At 30.5% G+C, this 17068-nt stretch overlaps 2 pseudogenes across 1 annotated transcript; one reads left to right on the plus strand and one right to left on the minus strand.

Annotated features, from left to right (window-relative positions):
- Window positions 1–6469: 6469 nt before the first annotated feature.
- LOC111298699 (D-3-phosphoglycerate dehydrogenase 1, chloroplastic pseudogene) lies at window positions 6470–7952 on the plus strand (annotated as a pseudogene). The gene is made up of 3 exons (XR_016328453.1): window positions 6470–6951; window positions 7038–7115; window positions 7238–7952. The product of XR_016328453.1 is annotated as a D-3-phosphoglycerate dehydrogenase 1, chloroplastic pseudogene (transcript).
- Window positions 7953–8620: 668 nt separating this feature from the next.
- LOC111298390 (sodium/proton antiporter 1-like) lies at window positions 8621–12516 on the minus strand (annotated as a pseudogene).
- Window positions 12517–17068: the final 4552 nt, after the last annotated feature.

Raw genomic sequence — 17068 nt, forward strand, 5'->3', positions numbered from 1 at the left:
CACACAAAGTATTGTAGACACCCTAATCGGTTTGGGCCCAAGCCCATTTGGGCCTGGTTCAATAGGGTCCGGGCCTAAGCCCAAATTAATGAGGTTTAACTCAATAGGATCCAATTAGTAGGCCCAATTGGTTTTTTTTTATTATTTTCATTTTTATTTTATTTTATGATTTTTTAGTTTTTTATCTATATTTGATTTTTTTATTTATCTATTTTTTATTGGATTTATCATTAGTTTTTAACATATTTAATAATAAAAAAATAAAAAATATCTTTGGTCATAAATTGGTGGTTATAGAGTTCTTGTGTGTTTTAATTTAAAGTGGGATAAATTTTGAAGTTTTTAATAATATGAAAACCCAATCGAAGAAGGACTTCTATCTGATCAGAAACTCTTCTGATTTGGTCCTATAAATCACCAATCACACAGAGCAAAAATATGGGGAAAAAATAGAATAGATAGATCAGAAACACAGCAAATAGAGAGAAAAAAAATTTAGAGTTTTGTTAAAGAGAAAAAAAATTTTATGAAAATTTTTTGAAAAATTTTCAGATTTCGATGAAATTTTTCTACATCGATTGAATTTTTCAATGAGTTTTCTAGTACCTGTTGAATTTTTTGGTAGGTTTTCCAAAATCTGGCCTAGATTCCAGCACCGGTTGAATTTTCTAGCAAACCTCCGATGAACTAACCCAGATTCTGATGATATTTTTTAAAATTCGACGAAAATTCAATCGAAATTCATTCAATTTTTAGAGAAAGGAGAGAGAAAAAAAGAAGAGAAAGAAGGAAAAAGGTTGATCTGAGGCAGAAAGCTTGAACTTTACCTTTTATAATAGTTCCAAAACGACGTCGTTTTGGTGTCTTAATTCAGCCCAAGATTCGCGTGTTTTACCATTGGGCAACTCGACCTGTAGCTCGACTAGTTTCAACCCGCTCCACAATCAATCCTTGCAGTCGAGCCTATTTTCCCAAGCCAAGCCTTCGAGCAGTTTTCTATATTTAGAGCCGAACCGCGCCAGCTCTCCAATAGAGCCATTTTTTTTTTTTGTATTTTCCTTTGTATTTTTTTATTTTTAATGTATTTGTTTATTTTTAAGAGTATTTTTACATGAATAAAGTTAAAATAATATAAAATAATATAAAAAAATTTAAAAAAAAATATTTTAAAGAAAAGGTTGAAAGTATCAATTTTTATTGAAAATAAAAATTTCTAAAAAATATTTTTTGAGGAAAAGTTGAAAGTATCAATTTTCCTTGAAAATAAAATTTTTAAAAGATATTTTTTAGAAAAAGTTGAAAGTATCAATTTTTTTTTTTAATAAAAATTTCTAAAAAATATTTTTTGAGTAAAAGCTGAAAGTCTCAATTTTTCTTAAAAATAAAATTTTTGAAAATATTCTTTAAGAAAAAGTTAAAAGTATCAATTTTTTTTATATAAAAGCATGAGTGTTTTTTTTATAAAACAAAAAAAAATCTATATCAAAAGTCGAATTCATTTTGAAAAATTTTAAATATTAAATAATCCGACGATTGAGCCTATACAAGTGAAACTGTAGTTTTTTTACATACTCTTAAGGTGAGAGAATTTTTTTAATTTTCTGTCAAAAGTATTGGAGTCAATTATGAATAATTTTCAATAATTAATTACTTGGTAAAATCTTTAAGGCTTAATGGATAATACGAAATCAAGTTGATACCATCTTTCAATGGGCGTTATGAGGGTACTATAACCTTTTTCACACGAATCGTACTCTCGAACTTAGTTCTGATTTTACAGATATTGAATTTACCTTTTAGAGATACCTAAGTCAAACTTAGGAATCCTCTTTAAAAAGAACAGATTCAGTTAGGTGACCAATCGCACCTAAATAAAAAAAGATTGGTAGTGACTCCTCAAGTCAATGTCTAGCAATAGATCTCCAGATCTAGATATTATGACAGTTTGACAACTCCACTAGGGACAATCGAGAGCTAAGCTAGCAAATAAATTTATGTTATCCAAAAAGCCTAATAAAATTGAATTATTTGTAAGGATTTTTTTTCTTTTCCATTCACTTTATTTATTTATGTTGTAAACTATGTCATTCATATGCATATGCATAATATGAGCTCTATACCTGAGTTTCGTCCATATAGGAGAGAGTAAAGTACCTATTACTTTCATGAGATTTTAATGCCTCTGCAAGGGCTAGCGAAATCTCTCACTCAAATTGAACATTTTTTGCTTACAACCTGTAATGGGTGAAGATTATGGTGTCTTACTAGTTTGTGATGGACAATGATGTAAGGAGTAATTTGAGAACATTTAGACTTTAGCTTTTGAACCACATATAATGAACCTTAGAAGTGCCTAACCCTAAGATAAAACTATTTCTACCCAGTGATAGATGTAACCCAAAGATAGAACATAAGAAAGAACAATTTGTGACCTAACTATTTTGTTTGTTTTATTTTGTGCATTTGCTTACATCATTTTCATAAGTAACATCGTGTATCTGCATTACTTTCATTTCATCTATTATCTAACTATTTTGTTTGTTTGACTTTATGCATTTGCACACATCATTATCATATTTAACATCGTGCATCTGTATCAGTTTCATTTTTAAGGAAAGGTTGAAACTATCAATTTTTTTTTAAAATAAAAATTTTTAAAAAATATTTTTTAAGGAAAAGTTGAAAGTATCAATTTTCCTTGAAAATAAAAATTTTTTAAAAATGCTTTAAGAAAAAGTTGAAAATATCAATTTTTCTTGTATAAAAGCATGAGGTTTTTTTCTTATAAAACAAAAAAAAATCTATATCAAAAGTCGAATTCATTTTGAAAAATTTTAAATGTTAAATAATCCGACGATGGAACCTCTGCAAGTGAAACAGTAATTTTTTTGTATTCTCTTGAGGTAAGAAAATTTTTTTAATTTTTTTTCAAAAGTATTAGAGTCAATTAAAAATAATTTTCAATAATTAATTACTTGGTAAAATCTTTAAGGCTTAATAGATAACACGAAATCGAGCTGGTACCATCTTTCGATAGATATTGTGAGGGTGCTATAACCTTCTTCACATGTAATCGTACTCACAGACCTAGTTCTAGTTTCGCAGACATTAAATTTACCTTGTAGAGATATCTAAGTCGAACTTAGGAATCATTTTTAAAAGGGATAGATTCAGTTAGGTAGCCAATCGCATCTAAATAAAAAAAGATTAGTGACGACTCCTCAAGTCAATGTCTAGCAATAGATCTCCGGATCTAGACGTTATGACAAGTATTAATAAGAAATGAACCACAATTCAATAGCAAAATAATTTTTTCCTAAAAAAAGTTAAAAAAAAAAGAATATGTTTAACATAATAATTAAAAAAACAGTAACCATTCAACCAAATCATCTTAAATAAGTATCACAACTTATGAAAACATATTGAAAGACAAAAGCGACAAAATATATTTAATCTATTAACAAACGTACAAAATAACATAAAGACTTGAAAGAGTCTTATAATAACGAAAAAAACACTTCAAAACTATATATAAAACCTTGAAAACATCAATGTAAACCAATGACACAATAAGCAAAACGATAAAAAAAACTATTGTAACACAATTAAATATAAACTTAAAACTCATTCATTTCAATTAAGAATAAAGTAAATAGGAAAATTCAGCATCTCCTGACAAACGAAATAAAGCTATCTCATATCATTAATAAAGAAGCATCAAAGCATTCAAAATTATTCTATAGTAATTAACATCAAACATACAAAAAATAAATAATAACATGACAACAAAAGCAATCCAAAACTCACAGAGTAAAACAACAAAAATTATGCATATTAAAACATCTTTTTTACTCAAATATAACTTCAGTTACCTTACTAGATTCACATTACGATTTAGAATAGGGAGTTTCATAGTATTACACCTTTGACATTATGCGTTGTGCCAGTTAAGTATTTAGTTAAGTGGCTTTTTTATTTTATACAAATGCTTTCTTTCAGCAAGTTTTGGTTTCTCATAATCATTTTATGACTAAAATCAAACAAAATGCAAAACAACAAAAATTACTTCTAAAAAATAAATGATGTTATACCAAAGTAAGAATCAATAGTAACAAAAAAGAGCAAATAAAAGAAAACGAAAAAAAAAAGATATGAATTAATGATTAAAACAAAAGAAATAGACGAAACACAATAGAAAAATACAATGAAACACAAAATACAGCAAGACTTTTCTTAAAAGAAATTTAAGAAAAGTACAATATGAAAATACAAAATTATGAAACAATCCAACATTTCTAATAATATCACAGTTAAAAATCAATCAAACAAATAATCTTAAACACAAAACGAACATTCAAAAGATGAGAAAAAGGTTGTAAAAAAGTTATAACAAAACTAAACATAAAAATGATAAGTTAAACAAACTGATCAAACTTAAAACAACAATGAAAAAAAAACATAAATAAAACAAACTTGTCATTGCCAACAAACATACAAACTGTCAGCAAAAGATGAAGCACAATCCTAAAGTAAGAAAAAAATTTTCTACATAAAACAAAAATAAAAGATGAAAAACATGTCAAAAAATAAAAACTAACATAACATTATTAATCTATTAACATTAACATAATAAATAAATGAATATACAAAACCATATAAATGTTTGAAAAGACCTTCATAACATTAAAGGAAAATGTTTCAAAGCTATGCATAAAACCTTAAAAACATTGATGCAAAATAATGACACAATATATATAAAAAAAAAATTCTTGCAAAACAATGGTATATAAACATGAGATCTTTTCATTTCAATCAACATATATTGATGCAAAATAATGACAAAATATATAAACAAAAAAAAATCTTCCAAAACAATGGTATATAAACTTGAGATCTTTTCATTTCAACCAACAATAGAACAAAAAAAAAAATTCAACATCTCATAACAAACAGAATAAAGATATTTCATATCATTAAAAAAGAGGCATCTAAACATTCAAAACTATTCTATAACATTTAAAACCAAGAATATAAATTTCAAATAATAATAGTGCAACATGAGCAACTGAAAACTCATAGAAGAAAGTAATAAAAAAAAAGAAAGAAAGAATCCAAAAGAAAAGCAAAATAATGATATTTCAAACATTTAATTTGAGCAGAAAAAACAATCAACAACATTAATAAAAGCAATAACAAATAAAAGAGAAAAAATCAAGAAAAAAAAACCAAATCAAACAAAAGAAAAACTAACAAGGATTATAACCATAAAATCAATAATAACATACTTAAACATGAATTGAAGATAAAAACAGGCAAAAAAAACCAAAGAAAAAGCATGAACTACTAACCAAAAGAAAGGAAACAAGTAGAAAAAAAAAACCCAAATGCAATAAAAAAAACTTACCAACGATGCCTCCATGAGCAAAACACAGTGAAATACAATAGACAGCAAACCATCTATTAAAAAAATCTGACAAAAGTACACAATAAAAAAAAGAAAAGTATGGTGCAAGCCAACAACTTTGATAAGATATATCATAATGTAACAAATAAATTTTAAACCTAAACAAAAACCTAAATAAAAAATAGGAACCAAAATAAATTGAAAAAAAAATGAAAAATGTTAAATAATCAACAAAACCCATCGTAAAAGTCAATAATTAAAAAAGTGAAATAACAAATGAAACAACTATCTCTTTGAGATGACCTAAAAAACAAAGAACAACCAAAAAATTTATTTAAGAAGATAAAATCTTTGTTTATTCAATTTTTCTAACAGAGCAAAAAAAAAAAGCCAAAAACCAATGAAAAAGAACAATCATTCTTTCCCTATTCAATAATTTTTTTTGCTTTTGGAATGATGATCGAACAACAAAAAATTCAATTGCAAATTAACCTCTCACTAACTCCTCTAATGAATCCACAAACAAATCATGATCTCACCAACTATAACCATAAAAAAAATCCTTAAATCCTAAGATCTAAAAATAATTTTTTCCACATAGAGTCAAACCCTCTTAAAAAAAACCTTTATCCTTAAAAAAAAGAGGAAAAAACTAATAAAGTAACTAAGAAAATGAAAAGAAGAAAGACAACTAATCACATAAGCTCTCGTAAAGACACAGAGAAAATGGAACAAAAAGAAAGAAAAGAAATGGATGATCACATGGGTCAAAATAAAGTCAATGAAAAATGAGAAATGCTACAACGTTAAAAAAAAAAGAAAAAGCCCAACTGACGTGGATGGCCTGAAAGCTTAGTATTCTTTGCAAAATTAATAGTATGGATAAGTCTTTATTGCAAATAAAATATTTATTTTATATTAGGATTTATTTAGTTACAAATTAAAATTTAAATGTTTATTTAAATACAAATTAAATATTAAAGGATTATTTGAATTTAATTAGATGAAATAAAAATATAAAAATTTATCTAATGTTGGGAAATCTAGAGTATAAAGATTTAAACATATCCAAAATATTTGGGTGCATCCCTTGTTAGGAAAACACTTGATGTCTTGGGTTTTGGAAAGGTTGGATCAGAAGTAGCTCGGTGAGCCAAGGGAGTTGGCATGCATGTTATTGCTCAAGATCCTTATGCCCCGGCTGATCGTGCTCGTGCTATAGGTGTAGAGCTAGTTAGCTTTGAGGAAGCAATAACGACTGCAGATTTTATTCTTTGCACATGCCTCTCACTCCTGCTACTTCCAAGATGCTTAATGATGAGACTTTTGCTAAGATGAAGAAAGGTGTTAGTATTGTCAATGTTGCCTGTGGGGGAGTGATTGATGAAGAGGCTCTTGTGAGGAAATCGGATGGTGGAATTGTAGCTCGGGCTGCTCTTGATGTTTTCACTTAGGAGCCACCACAACAGAACAGCAAGTTGGTTCAGCAAGAGAGGGTTACTGTGACTCCACATCTTGGTGCTGCTGCTAGTACAATAGAGGCTCAGGTGAGTTAATCGTTAAATGCGTATATCCTTGTTACTTTCTTTCTTTCTTTTTTGAATGATATTATTGAATATTGGTATTTTTTCAGGAAGGAGTGGCTATTGTTGGAGCCTTGAAAGGAGAACTTGCTGCGACTGCAGTCAATGCACCAATGGTTCCTGCTGAGGTACAAAGAGTTATATTAGTTTCGCCATTTATTTTTCTTCATTACTTTCCTGTTGATATAGCCTTCATTTTCGCAGTCATTCATGATATCTCATATCACTTATCTGTTCACTTCTCCTGCAGGTTCTAACAGAGTTGAAACCATATGTCGAACTTGCTGAGAAACTTGGGAGGTTGGCTGTCCAATTGGTAGCAGGTGGAAGTGGTGTTAAAACTGTGAAAGTATCATACTCTTCCTCTAGAGCCCCTGATGACTTTGACACAAGGTTGCTCCGTGTGATGATCACCAAGGGCATAGTTGAGCCCATTTCCAGTGGTTTTTGTGCATCTGGTTAATGCTGATTACACTGCTAAACGGAGAGGACTGCGGATTACGGAGGAACGCATCCATTAAGATGGTTCACCCGAGAGTCGACTGGAGTCCATCCAAGTTCAGATTGTCAATGTGGACTCAAAATTTGCCAGCGCCATTTCAGAATCTGGTGAGATTAAGGTTGAAGGATAGGTGAAGGATGGAATTCACCATTTGACAAAGGTAGGGTCATTTGAAGTCGATGTGAGCTTGGAGGGTAGTATTATACTTTGTAGACAGGTTGATCAACCTGGTATGATTGGTAAGGTAGGAAGTATTTTGGGTGAGGAGAATGTGAACGTGAGCTTCATGAATGTTGGGAGGATTGCTCCAAGGAAGCAAGCAGTGATGGCCATACGAGTAGATGAGCAACCCAGAAAAGAATCTTTAAAGAGGATCGGCGAAGTCCCTGCCATTGAAGAGTTTGTTTCCCTTAAGTTGTAGGGTGGCTGTATCACTACAATATCTTTTTCTCCATTGGGTTGGGTGGGCATTGAGCACTACATTGTAGTGCTCAATTTTGAAAATTGTATTCGAGCGTGTTCCGCCGTAGCTTTAGGACGAGGGGAAGAAAGGAATAATTGAACTTTGCAACTAGTCTGTTTATTATTGAGTTAAATTTTTTTTTATTCAGATTTGCATCGGATTTCGTTCATGTGAATTGCTTTGCATGGTAATTGTCAGGCTTTATTTAAAACACCTATGTACTACTCCTTTTCCCGTGAGTAGCTTAAGGTGCTCAGGCACAAGTGTTAGCTGCGTTAAGGATGCCGACTCAAGTCAATTGGAAAGCGCACAAAACCCTAAACAAAATGGTTGGTTTTTATCGCCATCAAATAGGCATTGGTCATTATTCCCATGCCCGTCTTAACTAGTGATTACCAAAAAAAATTTTTAGACGGAAATGCTAAACAATTCGACAAAAGTTAGTAGTCTGAATGTGTTCGAATTAATATTCTTTGCTTCTCATGTCATTATTTTTATCACTTCACCTTCCAACTTGTTTTTCGATCTAAACAACATTATGCAATATACGTTTACTTTTCATGTGCATGACACTTTGAGTCTATGACTTAATACATGTTCTTTACATCTCTGATAAGAATGATCGTAACGTCTGCAGACATGAGATTTCTCAAAACTATCCGAACCTTTTCCTCCATCAATATTTCTTGAATTCTAAATACCAGTACTTTTACGGAAGATCTCCTTTTTGCTAAGTCGATCAAAATGGCAGTGTATAGTTAAATTCAAGCTGCAGCATTGGAACTTGAGCTAAGGTTGAGAGTAAGGAGGTGTGAAGGTTATTAACCGCTAAATACGTAGCAATACCAGCAGCATAACCTGCGAAAGCAAAACTGCTCACCTGCACCAAATGAAATCTGCTACTAAATAAAATTGGTGTTTAATTTTTCCTTCTGAAAAGATATGCAACTAAAACGCAGGAATTACCTTCCGCAAGTACCAAAAGAAATCCACTTTTTCCATTCCCATGTATGCAACTCCCCACTAACAAGCATGGATCCACCAGTACCAGCACAATATGCAACTAGTTGCCAAAACTCAGAATCCCGGGGAAATAAACTGAGATCATACATTCCCATTGTTGCTGCAACCAGTGGAACATTTTCAATAATTGCTGACATAACTCCTATTGCCCTTGCAGTCAGTTCCACATTAGGAATATGAGCATCGAGATAATTCGCCAACTCCCGAAGAAGACCTGCTGCTTCTAGGCTAAAGAAATACAGCTCAGATTTATCAAATAGAGAAAGATAAAATACACAACTTAATTACATAAATGAAGTAATGATATATATATATATATATATATATATATATATATATATATATATATAAGAAATGAAGCTTCAACTTTTAAGTTGTTGAATGGATGTGTAATGTAAATTACCATCAAAAGATACAAAAGACATAAATTAGCACTATCTGCAGCACTGCTTTTACATGGAATGTAAAAAGCAAACCAATTATCTGACCTCGAAATCGGGGGAAAAAAAAAAACTAGAGTTGATGCTAGTTAAGCAATTTTACATAAAGTTGGATGAGGCATCTATTCAGATAATAAGAGGCCAAAAACAATATTGTATCAAGCATGGAGGGGGTTTGAACAGAGAAGACTTCTAGACAGATAAAACCTAATAATAAACTTGAACTATGGTTAAAAAAATTAATAAAGACAAGAAACAGGAACAAATTAGACATTTATACTTTCATCTTATATTTACCTGCTCACAGACAATAGGATTCCAAGGAAGAAAAGAGCTCCTTGAGTATCAATCCTTGATAAAGCTTGTGGAACTTTTAATTCTTGCCTTTCCAATTCACCATAATGAATAGCATCTGTCAGAATCCAAAGAACTCCAAGTCCAAGCAACATGCCCATAGAAGGGGGCAAACCAGTTAAGGCCTTGAATACTGGAACAAAAATCAAAGCACCAATACCCACAAAGAAAACAAGTTGCCCTCTGGGAGCCATTTGTTCAGATGCCAAATCATTGGGAGAATCTTCTTCCTCTCCATTAACTTCGCTGAATGAAAAAAGAGAACTCACATCATTTCATCTGTAATTCATGAAATTAAAAGTAACTCTTTAAAACTGGGCTTTAACACCTTGTCTTTCTCATGCAAGACACATACCTAGTCAAAGACATAAGAGCCAGAGGAACAGCTAGAGAAACAATTGAAGGTATGAACAAACCCTGTTGGCAATGAAATCAAACTTAATAACTCCACCTAAAGTCAGTAAAAAGAAAAAATTCTTCTAAAGTGAATTCATATAAATAGTATGTGACTTGCACATTTTATCCCAACTTCACATTGCTATTGCTTCCAATAGTTCAAAGTTTGGTTCAAATTTAACAGAATTATTTTCTTTGTCTACTAATCCAAGTCTAAATCAGGAAAATATTAGCAATTTAGCATGCACACTTAAATCCACAATGAACAGATATTAGGACCAAATTTAAAAGCATAAAAGTAAATTTAATGTAGATGTGCTTTGTTACAACTACGAAAGCACCTTCATAGTCTGCAATGTTGATATTTGACTATGCATCGATAGCATGGTAGTGGTAACATCACCAACAGGACTCCAAGCACCATCAGCATTTGCCGCTATCACAACAACAGCTCCTAGAAGCCTATTGCAAATCACATTCATATAAACAGTTTTAAGAAATTTAAATGAACATGATGCAAGTCATTCTCAGTAAACGAGCATGGTATGTTTAACTCAAAACAACATGATAATCACCTGTGCAGTTCCAGATAAACAAACGATTGTAATATGCTAGTATACCATGTGAACCCAGGAACTTTTAAAAAAATAAGATATTAATACCATGCAATGCTCAGAAATCCAAACAGAAGAGTTTACTCTATTGCATAACATACTGGCGGTATTCCGATGGAGGTCCTCGTTTCCACAACAAAGAAACCATGACTATGGCAGATGTCAGATTGTCAATGATGGAACTAAGGAAAAATGTCACGAAACCAACCTGCAATTTTCAAATTATGGGTAAAACACAATTATTTGATTAAACATATCAAGAAGATACAACTAATAAAGCAATCAAAAACTATGATAAAAATAGAAATAAAGTTGATCTCTAACATTCAAAACCGGAGAAAGCATCATTAGAAAGACAGACAGCTAACACAAATTTTTATCTAAGACTTTTCACTCAAATTTTCTTATTAGGCTCATTCTAGGTAGAAGACTAAATATGATAGGGTAATATGCAGATAAATTGTGCTTCGGCTGGATGATAACTTCGGCCCTCACACATAAGTAAGCAGATTTAAGATTCTTCTGTATCTATCTTATCAATTGGAATCATCTACATCATTGGTTTGCACCTACCAGATAAATTTCACAGTCAGTGGGTAAATATTGGGCCACAGGTTATGCTTCACTGCGCCATTAAACTTTCAATAATATTCGTGTACGAACTATCAATGATAAGATTGTCAATATGACCATACCCAGCAGAAATCAACTCACCACCCAAAGCAGAGTCCGTGGCTTTCGAGTGGTTGTATTGTTAGTAACCGGCTTAAATCCTTGATGGGCATCAACTATCTCTACAATGGTCATTGCACCAAGCAAGAAAAACACTATTTCACTGACTTCAGTTAATGCATGTGTCAGCTCTGAAACAACTATATCAGTTGAAGGAGCCTACAAATGAAATCAAATGTGAATGGCCCAAGCATTATTCCACAAAAAATGACAGATAAAGGAGAAAATAAGTAGGAAAGTGATAAAAAAAAAGTTTTCAATAGAGATATCAGATGCATCAGCATAAGTAGACTAGCATAGAATTCCATAAATAAAGGGAGATAGTCATAGTCATCATTTGCAGAATCTCTATTGCAAGTAACAAGACACAAATGCATACTTTGGCTCTCCCAATTGACAACTGGGGTAGATACCTAGTTTTGCCGTCATAATTCATTGCTAGGGTAGTTCCTTGGAATTGGTTTAAATTGGAGATGCTCATTCCTTCAATGAGAAGTGGGCTCCCAACATAAACAAAAAATAAAGCCTAGTAGATTGCAACAATCACTTCATAGAAAGACAAGCCATAATTCACCAAAAACATAAACCACTAAAACCAGTGCTTCAGGAAATAAGAATAGAGCCAATACATCATGTATTTCATTTACTCTTGAATCTTCATACTGTCAGGGTCATGAGGCCACCACCAACGAACATGAGAGAAACAGGTTGAAACATGACACAGTGTTTGGATGGAGTATCCAATGCACAATAGAATTGTGTGTTTTCATCCTAATTTATAAAGTGATAATAGAAAGTAGTTCCTGATGCAAACTACGAGAAGAAAGACAGCAGAAAAACTCAGTCCAATATTAGACATCTGAAAATCATTCTTACCCCAATGCTTTGTACTACCCATAAACTCACAGCCATCAACAATCCTACTCCACTTTTATTGAAGGCTAGAGACTCCCCAAAGATAATGCCTGTATATCCTATTGCAAAAAGCAATGCCATAGCAATATCCTGCATTACGAAATTAGATAAAATCAAGAAAGGCTTCTGTGTACAATCCAATAATTTGAGAAACACTGGTCAAAGACAGGAAAACAATGAAAATCTAAATCGAAAGTATTACACAAGAAATTAATGATTAACTTGGTTGTCAGTAACCCATGAGAGGTTAATTGCCAGAGTCCCTGTTAAAGTTGCTGTGAAAACAGTGATAGTTTTCAACAAATCAGTCTTTGGCTTGTAAGTAGCTTCAAAATCTTGCGAGCTAGTATCGTCAACTGAACATAAAGGATCACACGATCCAGGTGCTGAGGTCAGCTGCTGTTGATATGCAAAAGTCAATTCACTATGTGACAGAACCCACAAAAAGAAGATGTAGAAGGAACAAAAATAGCTGTTTTGCAATAATGATTTGTTTTTCAGCAATTAGGAGAACGCTTTCTAAACTTCCTTTTGAGCAATCTTCCCTCATAAAAGGGATCATTACCCAACCTCAATCCCGCCAACGGAGGATAAGGATTCAGGAAGAGTCATTTGAAAATTTTTCCTAGACTTTAGGCTTTAGCATTTTTGCACAAGGAGGCTACCTTCAGGACTTGAACTTGCACATTTGTGCTTGTCAACCAAAATTTTTTTATATTGCGTCAGAAAATGACTCCTAACCAACCCTCATATGTATAATGAAATCAATCTTATTTCTGAGCTAAACATCTGCAGAAGGTAATTTCCAATAACAACAGTTTGAAATTCCATCAAATTCTTTGAGCTCCTCAGTAACTGTCTCAGTTCAAATTGCATCTTGGGAGAAGATAAAAAAAGAGTTGAAGAGAAAAAGTATCTCTTAGACAATTTTCGGTAAGACGTCTTCCTTAGGTTTTATAACTTGAAACAAAAGGATCTTTTGATGGAAGAATGAAGCATGTCCAAGACCAATGTTTCTACCAATCCCCTTTCAAATCTACACCTAAAAAAGGAAGGAATCATTCCCAACAAACCACAATCTAGTACTATCAACATTCAAACCCAAAGAAACTTCAAGTGCCAAAAAGTTGAGCATATACATTCTGAATGTCCAAATCTCAAGATAGTTACGTTGGTTGAAGATGAAGATTTTAAAGATGCTGAAGGAGAACCTATTGAAGTACCCCAGGATCTTGAATAAGGTGTTAAGGAGACCTATGGTGATCTTAAATCCTCACTTGTTATAGCATGAGTGATGTGCATGTAAAGAAAAGAGACTGGTTGCACAAAAATAAATTTCGTACTAAAAGCACTACCTATAAAAAGATATGTGATGTTATAATTGATAGTAAAAGTTTTGAAAACATTGTTTCTACCATTATGGTGCAAAAATTATGACTCAAAGCAGTGGATCACCTTCAACCATATAAGCTATCTTGGTTGCAGAAAAAGAATGAAATCAAGGTTAGCAAAAGGTGTTTGAGTCCTTTTTTTTCATAAGAAAAAATATCAAGCTGTGAGATCTTGTTTTATCTCAAATAGAGTTTGACTATAACCGTTTACCAAACTAAACCACTGGTTACAACTATTTTGAGATGGTATATGGTAAGAATGCAATCAATCTTCTAGATTTAGTTTCTCTCTCTACTAATCAACAATTTAGTAGAGATGCAGAGGAAATGGCTAAAGGTATCAAACAATTGTATGAACAAGTCAGAATTAAAATTTTACATAAAAATAAAAAATATAAAAAGGCAATAATCATACATGGAAAACATGTGAAGTTCAAAGATTATGACTTAGTGTGAGATTACTTGCACAAAAAAAGATTTTTGCAAGGAAGTTTGGTAAATTACAATCTAATGCAAATGACCCATTTCAAGTTTCACAATGCATTAGGAGAATGACTATAAGATCAAGCTTTCCGACACTTATGAAGTATCTTTCACATTTAATATTACTGATTTGTTACCCTACCATGACGAAAAGACTAATTTAAACTTGAGAATAAGTCTTTTTCAATCAGTGGAGATTGACACAGGAGTGTCTGTATAACATATAATTTGAGCTAAGACTAAAGTAGACTTATTCAAAAATAAGATAGGCAATCTACTAAATAAATATAGAAATAAAATGGGTTATAATAGGCAGATTATGTTCACACTAGCTAGAAAAGAAAAGTATGAATATGGATGAAATTGTGGTCAGGTTCATTATCATGTAATCTGCAAGAGTAAATAGGTAAATTATGTTCACATGCAAATCTTATGATTTTAGGCATGATTCTTGCAATGTAATTTGAAAGTTTTCATACTTAGAAGGATGTTTCTAATCTATATATTTTTTATTATTCTTTGGTAGAATGAAGAATAGAGTTTTATTTATCCTTAGGTAATCTTTTAGATTGTTTTTCAAGTTTTATATCTCTTAAGTGAATTTCCTAAAACAGTGAACTTTTATTGTTCTGTATCCTTTATTAAAATTTTTAAAGTTATGTTTATGTATCCCTTAATTTTTAGTCTTAGTGATAAACTTTTATCCATTTTAATCCAATAATCATTTTCTATCATTATTCATATTCTTGTAAGTTGTCTTTTTTGTGAGTTTTTCTATTTATAGTTAATCTCTACATCTTAAACATCAATTCCCAACATCATTAGCTCCTGTTGATATGCAAAGGTCGATTCCATGTGTGACAGAATCCAAAAAAAAAAGATGAAGAAGGAACAGACAATGCCGTTTTGCAATGATGATTTGTTTTTTAGCAATTAGGAGAATGCTTTCTAAACTTCCTTTTAAGCAACCGCTAAGGCAACCATTAAAATCTAGGTTTTTAAAAAGCGAAAGGATTGAAAGAGAGTGCCTTTGAATCATTCACTGCTCTTTGAGAAATTTGTTGGATGGAATAAATAAATAAATAAATAAAAGCCCTTTTGTTTTGCTTGCTGTTTTAATTTTTAAACGAATTCATGCATATATGAAAATTCAATAAATTATGAGTGATAAAAAAATAAAAAATTTTGGTAAATGATTTAGGGAATTTATAGCATTATTATTCTATTATTATCATATAATAAATAATTTCTTTTTTATAAACTCTTATCATTCTTAAATTTTCTAGCTGCTATAAATAATGTGATATAAATAGAATTGTTTTTATTTTTATATTTTATTGTATGAATCTAATACATGTTAAAATTAATATTAGTTGTAGCAATTTTTAAAAATAAAATTATTATCAAAGAGTAAATTACATGTTTAATCACTAGAATATTCATAATTTTTATTTTGATCATTAAATTATAAAAATATATATAATTTGATTATTACTATTTAAAATTTTTATTTTTTTATCTCTCTTAGACTTTAACGGTTAGATGATGAGATTTTTCAAATCAATTAATATTTTTAACAGGTCATGGGATATTATTGATATGATAATTTTTTAAAGAAATAAAATTTGAATATTAAAAATGATAAATTTCTCATTTGGTCAACTTTTCAATAGTTTCTATTGTAATTATCCAATTGTGAAAAATCTTATTTTAATCATCAACGATTGTAAAATTAATATTTTAATTTTTATGGTTACTATGTCACTATTTGGTTATTAATGTTTGCGAGACTTAATATAATATATTATTTTATTATTTTTATTTTATATCAAATTATATTAAAATAATACTTAAATAAACTCTTGAATTTACGAAATTAATGTTATTAAGTTGATTGACTGTAAAATAAAATATTGATGATTTATTTTTGTTTTTTATAAAGTAAAAGTTTATAGTTAATATATGAAAGGTTTATTGTAAAATAAAATAAAATAAAATAAAAACTTATAATTTTAACTCCATTTAATAACAAGTAATGCTATTTGATCCTACAAATTTTTTTTTACGCGGGAAAACTTTATTAGGTAATTGTTTTTGGCCAATATTATGTAATATAAGAATGAGATTATGAATTTACGGAAGATAAATTTATTCATAAATACGTTGTTTAGATTTAAATCAATAAATTTTAATAAACAATAAGGATAAAAGAAAACTTTAAAAGGCATTTTTATCATTTAAATTAAAAAAAAAAAAAGAATTATTAGGATATCCAAACATGACACGTGGTCAACTTTTATCTCTCATACGTCTGATTCGCTTGCAACTGTCAGTGTCAAAGAAAGAAAGATTAGATTAGAGGGAGGCGGTGTGGCGTCTTCCAAACATGACCTTAGATCAAGTCTTTTCTTCACTTCTCTTGCCGTTCATGGTTTTCTCCCAATCTTTTTTCTTTAAATTGCTTATTAAGTCTTTATTGCAATTTTCACCAGTCCTCAACGCCCATTTACTGTAATACTGATGTTGGTGCTGAGGGCATTCCTGTAAATATAAAAGGAAAAGACAATTAAAGATAAAAATAAAAAATATTTTTTACGTATGTTTTTTATTGTGCAAATCAGAAAAAAATGGAAAAAAAAAAGTAAAAAAATAAGAAATTATAAGAAAAATGAATGAGATAAAACTACCTTCATAATATTTAAATTTTTATATTTATAGATAAATTAAAGAAATCATAAGGGATAATTAAGATATTATCAAATTGAGTT

The sequence above is a fragment of the Durio zibethinus genome, chromosome 16, assembly GCF_047325235.1.
Source record: "Durio zibethinus cultivar Kanyao isolate XHJ-2024 chromosome 16, ASM4732523v1, whole genome shotgun sequence".
Taxonomy (NCBI): Eukaryota; Viridiplantae; Streptophyta; class Magnoliopsida; order Malvales; family Malvaceae; genus Durio; species Durio zibethinus.